This window comes from Triticum dicoccoides, chromosome 1A, assembly GCF_002162155.2.
Source record: "Triticum dicoccoides isolate Atlit2015 ecotype Zavitan chromosome 1A, WEW_v2.0, whole genome shotgun sequence".
Taxonomy (NCBI): domain Eukaryota; kingdom Viridiplantae; phylum Streptophyta; class Magnoliopsida; order Poales; family Poaceae; genus Triticum; species Triticum dicoccoides.
This window is the reverse complement of record NC_041380.1, coordinates 77,598,773-77,612,449: the sequence shown is the minus strand read 5'-3', so window position 1 is coordinate 77,612,449 and position 13,677 is coordinate 77,598,773.

Here is a 13,677-nt window from a genome sequence, read left to right as displayed (position 1 = left end):
TTATTACCTCTAGGGAATATTTCCTTCAGTCTCCCATTTGCAGTAGAGTCAATAATCTAGATTACACAGTAATGATTCTAACACCCATGGAGCCTTGGTGCTGATCATGTTTTGCTCATGAGAGAGGCTTAGTCAATGGGTCTACAACATTCTAATTCATATGTATCTTGCAAATCTCTATGTCTCCCACCTGGACTTGATGGCGGATGGAATTGAAGCGTCTCTTGATGTGTTTGGTTCTCTTGTGAAATCTGGATTCCTTTGCCATGGTAATGGCACCAGTATTGTCACAAAAGATTTTCATTGGACCCGATGCACTAGGTATGACACCTAGATCGGATATGAACTCCTTCATCTAGACTCCTTCATTTGCTGCTTTCGAAGCAGCTATGTACTCCGCTTCACACGTAGATCCTGCAACGACACTTTGTTTAGAATTTCTCCAACTGACAGCTCCACCGTTCAATATAAACACATATCCGGTTTGCGATTTAGAATCGTCTGGATCAGTGTCAAAGCTTGCATCGACATAACCATTTATGATGAGCTCTTTGTCACCTCCATAAACGAGAAACATATCCTTAGTCCTTTTCAGGTATTTCAAGATGTTCTTGACCGCTGTCCAGTGATCCACTCCTGGATTACTTTGGTACCTCCCTGCTAAACTAATAGCAAGGCACACTTCAGGTCTGGTACACAGCATTGCATACATGATAGAGCCTATGGCTGAAGCATAGGGAACACTTTTCATTTTCTCTCTATCTTCTGCATTGGTCAGGCATTGAGTCTTACTCAACTTCACACCTTGTAACATAGGCAAGAACCCTTTCTTTGCTTGATCCATTTTGAACTTCTTCAAAACTTTATCAAGGTATGTGCTTCGTGAAAGTCCAATTAAGCGTCTTGATCTATCTCTATAGATCTTGATGCCCAATATATAAGCAGCTTCACCGAGGTCTTTCATTGAAAAAATCTTATTCAAGTATCCTTTTATGCTATCCAGAAATTCTATATCATTTTCAATCAACAGTATGTCATCCACATATAATATTAGAAATGTTACAGAGCTCCCACTCACTTTCTTGTACATACAGGCTTCTCCAAAAGTCTGTATAAAACCATATGCTTTGATCACACTATCAAAGCGTTTATTCCAACTCTGAGAGGCTTGCACGAGTCCATAAATGGATCGCTAGAGCTTGCACAGTTTGTTAGCACCCTTTGGATCGATAAAACCTTCAGGTTGCATCATATACAACTCTTCTTCCAGAAATCCATTCAGGAAAGCAGTCTTTACATCCATTTGCCAAATTTCATAACCATAAAATGCGGCAATTGCTAACATGATTCGGACGGACTTAAGCATCGCTACAGGTGAGAAGGTCTCATCGTAGTCAACTCCTTGAACTTGTCGAAAACCTTTCGCAACAAGTCGATATTTGTAGACAATAACGTTACCGTCAGCGTCAGTCTTCTTCTTGAAGATCCATTTATTCTCGATGGCTTGCCGATCATCGTGCAAGTCGACCAAAGTCCACACTTTGTTCTCATACATGGATCCCATCTCAGATTTCATGGCCTCAAGCCATTTTGCGGAATCTTGGCTCATCATCGCTTCCTCATAGTTTGTAGGTTTGTCGTGGTCAAGTAACATGACCTCCAAAACATGATTACCGTACCACTCTGGTGCAGATCTTACTCTGGTTGACCTACGAGGTTCGGTAGTAACTTGATCTGAAGTTTCATGATCATCATCATTGGCCCTCACTAATTGGTGTAGGTGTCACAGGAACTGATTTCTGTGATGGACTACTTTCCAATAAGGGAGCAGGTACAGTTACCTCATCACGTTCTACTTTCCTCCCACTCACTTCTTTCGAGAGAAACTCCCTCTCTAGAAAGGATCCATTCTTAACAACAATTATCTTGCCTTCGGAACTGTGATACAAGGTGTACCCAACAGTCTCCTTTGGGTATCCTATGAAGACACATTTCTCCGATTTGGGTTCGAGCTTATCAGGTTGAAGCTTTTGCACATAAGCATCACAGCCCCAAACTTTAAGAAATGACAACTTTGGTTTCTTGCCAAACCATAGTTCATAAGGCATCGTCTCAATGGATTTAGATGGTGCCCTATTTAATTTGAATGCAGTTGTCTCTAAAGCATAACCCCAAAATGATAGCGGTAAATCAGTAAGAGACATCATAGATCGCACCATATCTAGTAAAGTATGATTATGACGTTCGGACACACCATTACGCTGTGGTGTTTCGGGTGGTGTGAGATGTGAAACTATTCCGCATTGTTTCAAATGAAGACCAAACTCGTAACTCAAATATTCTCCTCCATGATCAGATCGTAGAAAGTTTATTTTCTTGTTACGATGATTTTCCACTTCACTTTGAAATTTTTGAACTTTTCAAATGTTTCAGACTTATTTTTCATCAAGTAGATATACCCATATCTGCTCAAATCATTTGTGAAGGTGAGAAAATAACGATACCTGCCGCGAGCCTCAATATTCATCGGACCACATACATCAGTATGTATGATTTCCAACAAATTTTTTGCTCGCTCCATAGTTCCGGAGAATGGCGTTTTAGTCATCTTGCCCATGAGGCATGGTTCGCAAGTACCAAGTGATTCATAATCAAGTGATTCCAAAAGTCCATCAAAATGGAGTTTCCTCATGCGCTTTACACCAATATGACCTAAACGGCAGTGCCACAAATAAGTTGCACTATCATTATCAACTTTGCATCTTTTGGCTTAAACATTATGAATATGTTTACCACTACTATCGAGATTCATCAAAAATAGACCACTCTTCAAGGGTGCATGACCATAAAAGATATTACTCATATAAATAGAACAACGATTATTCTCTGATTTAAATGAATAAATCGTCTCGCATCAAACAAGATCCAGATATAATGTTCATGCTCAACGCTGGCACCAAATAACAATTATTCAGGTCTAAAACTAATCCTGAAGGTAGATGTAGATGTAGCATGCCGACGATGATCACATCGACTTTGGAACCATTTCCCACGCGCATCGTCACCTCGTCCTTAGCCAATCTTCGCTTAATCCGTAGTCCCCGTTTCGAGTTGCAAATATTAGCAATAGAACATGTATCAAATACACAGGTGCTACTGCAAGCTTTAGTAAGGTACACATCAATAACATGTATATCACATATACCTTTGTTCACCTTGCCATCCTTCTTATCCGCCAAATACTTGGGGCAGTTCCGCTTCCAGTGACCAGTCCCTTTGCAGTAGAAGCACTCAGTCTCAGGCTTAGGTCCAGACTTGGGTTTCTTATCTTGAGCAGCAACTTGTTTGCCGTTCTTTTTGAAGTTCCCTTTCTTCTTTCCTTTACCCTTTTTCTTGAAACTGGTGGTCTTATTGACCATCAACACTTGATGCTCCTTCTTGATTTCTACCTCCGCAGCCTCTAGCATTGCGAAGAGCTCGGGAATTGTCGTATCCATCCCTTGCATATTATAGTTCATCAGGAAGCTCTTTTAGCTTGGTGGCAGTGATTGAAGAACTCTGTCAATGACACTATCATCAGGAAGATTAACTCCCAGTTGAGTCAAGTGGTTGTGGTACCCAGACATTCTGAGTATGTGTTCACCGACAGAACTATTCTCCTCCATCTTGCAGCTGTAGAACTTATTGGAGACTTCATATCTCTCAATCCAGGCATTTGCTTGAAATATTAACTTCAACTCCTGGAACGTCTCATATGCTCTATGACGTTCAAAACATCGTTGAAGTCCCGGTTCTAAGCCGTAAAGCATGGCACACTAAACTATCGAGTAGTCATCGACACGCGACTGCCAGGCATTCACAATGTGTGCAGTTGCCGGCGCGGGTGGTACACCTAGCGGTGCTTCCAGGACGTAATTCTTCTGTGCAGCAATGAGGATAATCCTCAAGTTACATACCCAGTCCGTGTAATTTCTACCATCATCTTTCAACTTTGCTTTCTCAAGGAACGCATTAAAATTTAATGGAACAACAACACGGGCCATCTATCTACAACAACATAGACAAGCAAAATATTATCAGGTACTAAGTTCATGATAAATTAAAGTTCAATTAATCATATTTAAGAACTCCCACTTAGATAGACATCCCTCTAATCATCTAAGTGATCACGTGATCCAAATCAACTAAACCATGACTGATCATCACGTCAAATGGAGTAGTTTTCAATGATGAACATCACTATGTTGATCATATCTACTATATGATTCACGCTCGACCTTTCGGTCTCAGTGTCCCGAGGCCATATCTGCATATGCTAGGCTTGTCAAGTTTAACCCGAGTATTTCTGCGTGTGCAAAACTGGCTTGCACCCATTGTATGTGAACGTAGAGCTTATCACACCCGATCATCACGTGGTGTCTCAGCACGACGAACTTTGGCAACGGTGCATACTCAGGGAGAACACTTGTACCTTGAAATTTAGTGAGAGATCATCTTATAATGCTACCGTCAATCAAGCGGAATAAGATGCATAAAAGATAAACATCACATGCAATCAATATAAGTGATATGATATGGCCATCATCATCTTGTGCCTGTGATCTCCATCTCCAAAGCATCGTCATGATCACCATTGTCACCGGCTTGACACCTTGATCTCCATCGAAGCATCGTTGTCGTCACGCCAATTATTGCCTCCACGACTATCGCTACCGCTTAGTGATAAAGTAAAGCATTTACATGGCGATTGAATTTCATACAATAAAGTGACAACCATATGGCTCCTGGCAGTTGCCAATAACTGTGTTACAAAAAATGATCATCCCATACAATAAAACTTAGCATCATGTCTTGACCATATCACATCACAACATGCCCTGCGAAAACAAGTTAGACGTCCTCTACTTTGTTGTTGCAAGTTTTACGTGGCTGCTACGGGCTGAGCAAGAACCGTTCTTACCTACGCATCAAAACCACAATGATATTTCGTCAAGTTAGTGTTGTTTTAACCTTCAACAAGGACCGGGCGTAGTCACACTCAGTTCAACTAAAGTTGGAGAAACTGACACCCGCCAGCCACCTGTGTGCGAAGCACGTCGGTAGAACCAGTATCGTGTAAGTGTACGTGTAATGTCGGTCCGGGACGCTTCATCCAACTATACCGTCGAACCAAAGTATGACATGCTGGTAAGCAGTATGACTTGTATCTCCCACAACTCACTTGGGTTCTACTCGTGCATATAACATCTATGCATAAACCTAGCTCGGATGCCACTGTTGGGGAACGTAGTAATTTTAAAAAAATTCCTACACACATGCAAGATCATGGTGATGCATAACAATGGGAGGGAAGAGTATCGTCCACGTACCCTCGTAGACCGTAAGCGGAAGCGTTATGAGAATGCGGTTGATGTAGTCGAACATCTTCATGATCCGACCGATCCAAGTACCGAACGCACTACACCTCCAAGTTCAGCACACGTTCAGCTCGATGACGTCCCACGAACTCCGGTCCAGCAGAGCTTCACGGGAGAGTTCCGTCAGCACGACGGTGTGATGACGGTGATGATGTTGCTACCGACGCAGGGCTTCACCTAAGCACCGCTACGATATGATCGAGGTGGATTATGGTGGAGGGGGGCACCGCACACGTCTAAGGGATCAATGATCAACTTGTGTGTTCTGGGGTGCCCCCTGCCCCAGTATATAAAGGAGCAAGGGAGGAGGCCGGCCGGCCCCTGTAGGGCACGCCAGGAGGAGGAGTCCTCCTCCTAGTACGAGTAGGACTCCCCATTCCTACTCCTACTAGGAGGAGGAAAGGAAGGGGAGAAGGATGGAGAGGGAGGAAAGGGGGGCCGCCCCCTAGTCCAATTCGGTTTGGGCTAGGGGGGCCGCGCGCCCTGCCTCCTCTCTTCCATCACTTGGCCCATGAGGCCCAATACTTCTTCCCCGTATTCCCGTAACTCGCCGGTACTCCGAAAAATACCCGAATCACTCAGAACCTTTCCGATGTCCGAATATAGTCGTCCAATATATCGATCTTTATGTCTCGACCATTTTGAGACTGCTCGTCATGTTCTCGATCTCATCCGGGACTCCTAACTACCTTTGGTACATCAAATCACATAAACTCATAATACCGATTGTCACCGAATGTTAAGCGTGCGGACCCTACGGGTTCGAGAACTATGTAGACATGACCGAGACACGTCTCCAGTCAATAACCAATAGCAGAACCTGGATGTTCATATTGGCTCCTACATATTCTACGAAGATCTTTATCGGTCAAAACGCATAACAACATACGTTGTTCCCTTTGTCATCGGTATGTTACTTGCCCGAGATTCGATCGTCGGTATCTCAATACCTAGTTCAAACTCGTTACCGGCAAGTCTCTTTACTTGTTCCGTAATGCAGTATCCCGCAACTAACTCATTAGTTGCATTGCTTGCAAGGCTTATAGTGGTGTGCATTACCGAGAGGGCCCAGAGATACCTCTCTGACAATCAGAGTGAAAAATCCTAATCTCGATCTATGCCAACTCAACAAGTACCATCGTAGACACCTATAGAGCACCTTTATAATCACCCAGTTACATTGTGACATTTGGTAGCACACAAAGTGTTCCTCCGATAATCGGGAGTTGCATAATCTCATAGTCATAGGAACATGTATAAGTCATGAAGAAAGCAATAGCAGTAAACTAAAACGATCAAGTGCTAAGCTAACGGAATGGTTCAAGTCAATCACATCATTCTCCTAATGATGTGACCCTATTTATCAAATGACAACTCATGTCTATGGTTAGGAAACATAACCATCTTTGATCAACAAGCTAGTCACGTAGAGGCATACTAGTGACACTCTGTTTGTCTATGTATTCACACATGTATTATGTTTCCGGTTAATACAATTCTAGCATGAATAATAAATATTTATCATGAAATAAGGAAATAAATAATAATTTTATTGTTGCCTCTAGGGCATATTTCCTTCATAAGAAACTCATCCAAGGTGTAGTTCTTGAACTCGGAGCCGTTGTCACTTCTTATTGTCAAGATCTTTGCATTGTGTTGACATTGAGCTTCATTTGCAAAGTCGATGATGGTTTTTTCGGTCTCACTCTTCCTCTTGAAGAAATATACCCAAGTGTATCTTGAATAATCATACACAATCACCAAGCAATACTATCTACCCTCAAGACTATCAAAGGATGGAGGCCCAAAGAGATCCATGTTAAGGAGCTCCAAGGGCCTCTTCGAGTAGATGATAGTCATGGGTGGGTGAGCCTTCTCATGTAGCTTTCCTTTGATACAAGCACTGCAAGCACGATCTTTGGCAAAACTAACATTTGTTAGTCCACAGACATGGTCCGTCTTAAGAAGACTTTGCAAAGATCTCATATTGATGTAGGCTAAATGGCAATGCCAAAGCCATCCCACGTCAACTTTAGCCATTAGGCACGTCACGGTCTTAGTGGGTCGCTCCAAAAAGTTAATCACATAAAGACCGTTCTTGACATGCCCAACAAAGGCTACTTTAAGAGTCTTGCTCCACAAAAGGGTCATGGTATCAATATCAAAGAAAGTGGCAAAGCCCATGAGTGTAAGCCGACGAACGAAAAGTAAATTGTATGCAAGGGACTCAACAAGCATGACTTTCATGATCATGAGAAATGACAACCTTGCCAAGACCCAATACCTTAGAAGATGAGGCATCACCCCACTCGACATTGGTGGGCATAGATGAAATCTTGTGCAGGTCCACCACCAAGTCATTGGTTCCGGTCATATGATTTGTGGCTCCACTATCGTGCAACCACGATCGCCCATCGGAAGCAAACACCTACAAGAGATCAATGCTTGGTTTTAGGTACCCATTTTGTAATGGATCCTTTGATGTTAGTAACAAGGGTCTTAGGAACCCAAATAGACCATTCAATGTACTCATAAGGAGAACCAACAAATTTGGCATAAACATGCCCATCACTAGCATGGCATAACACATAAGAAAGGGTTAAAGTCTCCGGCTTTGTTGGAAGGGGTGGCATTGCCCTTCTTGACACCACCACCCTTCACATTGTTCTTCTTCTCCTTAGAAACACCCTCTCCCTCCTTCACAAAAGTTTGCTTGAGAGGAGGAGGTTTTTTGTCCTTGTCATTCTTCTTCTTGTTCTTAGACCTGGGTGCAAACCCAATTCCGTCCTTGCCCACAACTTCCTTTTGATTTCTCAAAAGGTCGTTGAGGTTCTTCTCACCTTGTATGCATGACACAAGGCCTTTCTCAAGTTGCTCCTTCAACTTGGCATTCTCCTCCACAAGATGCACATGCTCACAACATGGGTTAGTAGCATTTGCATTATCAATTAAAACCATATGAGTAAATGTGGCTTTATCCTTGGTTAGCTTCACTTGGAGTTGATCATGAGACTTTTTGAGGCTAGCATGAGCACCCTTCAAGGCCTTGTGAGCCTTTTCAAGTATATCAAACTCCTCCTTGAGTCTAGCATGGTCAACCTGAAGCTTAGCCTTCTCGAAATTGAGCACACGATACACAACAAGATCATGATCAAGATCTTTATTTAATTTAGCGTGGTCATCGTTGTGTGACTCCTCAAGAGCCAAATGATGACCACGCTCTTCCTCAAGCGCATTAGAGAGATCCGATATCTCATCCACATAGTCATGACTATTCCGTTCCATCTTAGAGATGGTTTCTTCGTGAGCCTCGGTCACGTCATTGGCTTCACCAAGTTGTTCCAAGAGAGCAACAAAGTGCTTCTTGGATTTACCCTTGAGCTTACTCATAAAAGACTCAAACTCATTTTCCTCCTCCTTCACCCCCTCACTTTCATCAATGCAATCCATCAAGGAAGGATTAGTAATGATGGTAGTTTTGATGTTAGCGGTTACCTTGTTGGTGGCTTTAGTCATGAGGCACTTGGCAGTGATGTTCTCGTTGGGTGAATCGAAGAGGGACAACTGTGGAATTGTTGCAATGGCAATGAAGGCCATGGCAACCATCTCACCGTCTTCATCATCATCATCATCCTCATTGTATTCTTCTTGTGCCACCAACCCCTTGGGAGGAGTCTTCTTTGGGAAGTTGTTCTTATTGAGGAAGGACTTGGCCTTGTATTTTCGGATAAGCTTGCCACCATTGTCTTCCTTCTCGTATGGGCACTCCACAACAAAGTGGCTCAAATTGCCACAATTATAGAATGTCCTCACACGTTGATTTCCCTTAGCACCACTTGAATTGTTCTTGTTGAAGTTGGGCCTTGAGTTCTTCTTGCTCCAAAATTGTCGTGAAGTAAGAGCCATGTGCTCATGATAAGCATATTTTGTGTCTTCGGGATAACACTCCTCTTCTTCCACTTCACCCCCTTATTCCACACTAGCCTTGGACTTTAAAGCAAGGTTGGACTTCTTTTCTCATTGAGAATGCAACACCGCATTGTCGGCCGTCTTGTCCAAGATCCTCATTGCAACAAACTCATCCAACACTTCACTTGAGGACAAGGCGTGAAAGTACGGCCTTCGACGGATGACGGAGTACATGGCCTTATGGTAAGGCATCATGGCCCTGAGAAACTTGCGCTTGATCCAATTGTCATCCATATCCTTGCTCCCATGATCTCGGAGTGAGACCAAGAGAGTGGTTAATCTCCGGTAAAGCTCTCGAAGTTCTTCATCTTCATTCATTGCAAACTCATCGGCTTCATCTTGCACCACTTCAAAGTTTGAGAGTTGAATGTTTGCGCTTCCCTTGTAAATGGAAACAACATGTTGCCATGCTTCCTTGGCCTCGGTAAAAGGACGGAGATGCGCAATATCTTCGGGTGGAATTGCTTCTTGGAGAATGAAGAGAGCGGACTCGTTGAATTGATGATCCGCGGCTTCTCTAGGAGTGAAGTTGCTTGGGTCGTGCAGGTAGAAACCTTGCTCAACAATTCTCCAAAGATTAGTAGAACTATGATTTAAATGACGTTTAAAGCGATAGACCCAAGCGGCAAAATCCTCATTTTTCACAAGCTTGGGAGGAGGACCAACATGATTCATATGCGTGGAGGGAACTGGTCCTCCATAAGTAATTGGAGGTTCAACATGGGTAAAGATGCCATTTCCACTTCTACACCTAGTTAAAGGAACTTTGATCACTAGTAGCTTCACCCTTGTTGGAGTTAGCATCCGTCACCTTTTTAGTGGGATCGACCACTTCCAACGGTGCTGTGGAAACTTTAAGACCATCAAGAAAATTCTTAAGCATTCCTTTGACTTCGGACATCATGGAGGTTCTCAATGTGTCCAAGGCCACATTGAACTCCTCACGAGAGACCGAGGATCCCCCATCGGCCGCAGGCAAAGGGGGACTCGCACTGGAGTGCTCCTCCACCTCGTCTGAGGTGTCAACCATACTCTTCAGATGGCAAAGTCCTTAATAAAGAGACAAGGCTCTGATACTAATTGATAGGATCGATATGGTTGACTAGAGGGGGTGAATAGGCAACTAACAAATTTTAGCTTTTCTTTACCAAATTAAACTTATCATCAAAATAGGTTGTCTAGATATGCAACTAGGTGAGCAACCTATATGATGCAACAACAACTAGCACACAAGCAAGCAAGGGATACAACACATTATAAGCTTGCACAAGTAAAGGTAAGAGATAACCAAGAGTGGAGTCGGTGGAGACGAGGATGTGTTACCGAAGTTCCTTCCCTTTGAGAGGAAGTACATCTCCATTGGAGCAGTGCGGAGGCACAATGCTCCCCAAGAATCCAGTAGGGCCACCGTATTCTCCTCACACCCTCACACAATGCGAGATGTCGTGATTCCACTATTGGTGCCCTTGAAGGCAGCGACCGAACCTTTACAAACAAGGTTGGGGCTATCTCCACAACTTAATTGGAGGCTCCCAACTGTTATGGCATATCTCTCTCAAGGTAGTTTTGGTGATTGATGACAACATGTTTGCAGACTAATCATGTGCTTTGAATAGTTCACAGATTCACCCCTGGCACGAGACGTTTCCTTCCCTTCGGAGTGTCCTTCAAGACGGTGTAGCTCTTTCGTTTCTCTCTCGGTGGACTAGTTGCGTAGAGGGCACCGTACTATCAAGAGGGGGTCCGCTGGGGTTTTGCATGGGTGGAATCAACACGTACACATCAGCTTCTCACCCTTCGAGCTTGTCCATTCCTTTGAAGAGGTCTCTCCACTTTTCCTTGTCCTGTCTGGGTCCCAACGGTAGTACAGCGCAACCTAGCTGTAGTACCGCTGAGGAGACACAAGCGGCAGTACCGCCCTTGTCTCCATAGCAGTAGTACCGCTGGGGTGCCTGGAACCACTGCCTCATCCTCAGCCTCATTGGAGAGATTATCTCTCTCTTCAGTGTCCCAGAGGTAGTACCGCACTACCAGCGATAGTACGGCCGAAGGGTCACAAGCGGCAGTACCGCTCCACAGCGGTAGTACCGCCCGTGACCCCGCTGCCGTAGTACCGCTGGGCTGTCTGGCTCCTACCGCCTCGACTCAAGGGGTCTTTTTCTCGTGTCGGGTTTTGCGGCACTAGTTGCAGTTGTAGAGGCGGTAGTACCGTTTCAGGAGTGGTAGTACGGCCCCTTCCACCGCGGTAGTACCGCGTTGGGTCCTATTCCCTACTAGTCTCCTCTGCGCGGCAGTGCCGCTGGCTGGTGCGGCAGTACCGCTTACCTAGCGGCAGTACCGCCCCCTCTTAGCGGTAGTACCGCCCTGTGCGGGGCTGGTTGGTGGGGGGCAACGGTTGGATTGTTGCCCCCACTATAAAAGGGAGTCCCCTTCTTCTCTTTGACCTACCTCTTCCTCCCCCAAGCTCCATTTATTGCTCAAGCTCCATTAAATGCTCCAAGCTCCATTTTCGCCCGATCTATCTCTCTAGCCAATCAAACTTGTTGATTTGCTCGGGAGTGGTTGAGAAGGCCCCGATCTACACTTCCACAAAGGGATTTTCGATTCCCCCACTCATCCCTAGTGGATCTTGTTACTCTTGGGTGTTTGAGCACCCTAGACAGTTGAGGTCACCACGGAGCCATAGTCCATTGTGGTGAAGCTTCGTGGTTTTGTTGGGAGCCTCCGATTAAGTTGTGGAGATTGCCCCAACCTTGTTTGTAAAGGTTTGGTCGCCGCCTTCAAGGGCACCAATAGTGGAATCACGGCATCTCGCATTGTGTGAGGGCGTGAGGAGAATACAGTGGCCCTAGTGGCTTCTTGGGGAGCATCGTGCCTCCACACCGCTCCAACGGAGACGTACTTCCCCTCAAAGGGAAGGAACTTCTGTAACACATCCTCGTCTTCACCGGATCCACTCTTGGTTATCTCTTACCTTTACTTGTGCAAGCTCTTTAGTGTTACTTCTCTTGCTTGCTTGTTTGCTTGCTGGTATTGCATCATATAGGTTGCTCACCTAGTTGCACATCTAGACAACCTACTTTGATGCAAAGTTTAATTTGATAAAGAAAAGTTAAAAATTGGTAGTTGCCTATTCACCCCCCTCCAGTCAACCATATCGATCCTTTCAATTGGTATCAGAGACTCGTCTCTTTATTAAGGACTTTGCCGTCCAAAGAGTATGGTTGATACCGTAGACGGTGTGGAGGAACACTCCTGTGTGAATCCGATCTCGTCCACGGGCAATGGGGGAACCTCGGTCTCTCGTGAGGAATTCAATGTGGCCTTAGAGACATTGAAGACCTCCATGACGACCGAGGTGGAAAGCATGTTTACTAAATTTCTTGAGGGGCTTAAACTTTCCACCGCACCGTTGAAAGTGGGTGATCCCACCAACAAGGGGACAGATGTTATCCCCGACAAGGGGGAAGCTAGTAGTGAAAAGGCTCCATCTTCTAGTGGTAAAAATGGCACCGACATCTTTGCTCATGTGGAACCACCACTTGTTTATGGTGGACCGATTCCTTCTACTCATTTGAATCATGCTGGTCCTCCCCCTAAGATTGTGAAAAATGAGGACTTTGATTCTTGGGTTTACCGCTTTAAATGTCATTTAAATCATGTGAACACTAACCTTTGGAGAATCATTGAAGAAGGTTTTTATCCACATGATCCAAGCAACTTCACTCCTAGAGAAGCCGCGGATAATGAATTCAATGAGAATGCTCTCTTCATCATTCAAGATGCAATTCCACCCGAAGACCTACCTCATCTTCGTCCCTTCGCCTTGGCCAAAGATGCATGGCATTGTGTTGTCTCTCTCTACCGGGGAAGCGCAAGCATTCAACGCTCCAACTATGAAGTGGTGCAAGATGAGGTCGATGAGTTTGCTATGAAAGAAGATGAAGAACCTCGTGAGCTTTATCGGAGAGTAACCAAACTCGCGGTCTCACTATGAGATCACGGGAGCAAGGACACGGATGACAATTGGATCAAGCGCAAATTCCTCCAGGCAATGATGCCCTACCACAAGGCCATGTCCTCCGTCATTCGTCAAAGACCGGACTTCCACACTTTGACCTCAAGCGAAGTGTTGGATGAGTTTGTGGCCATGAACATTTTGGACAAGACCGCCGACAATGCGGTGCTCCATTCTCAACGGGCAAAGAAGCCTAACCTTGCATTGAAGGCCAAGCTCACCATTGAAGAAGAAGAAGAGGAAGAAGAGGAGAGCAACCCCGAAGATAAGAAG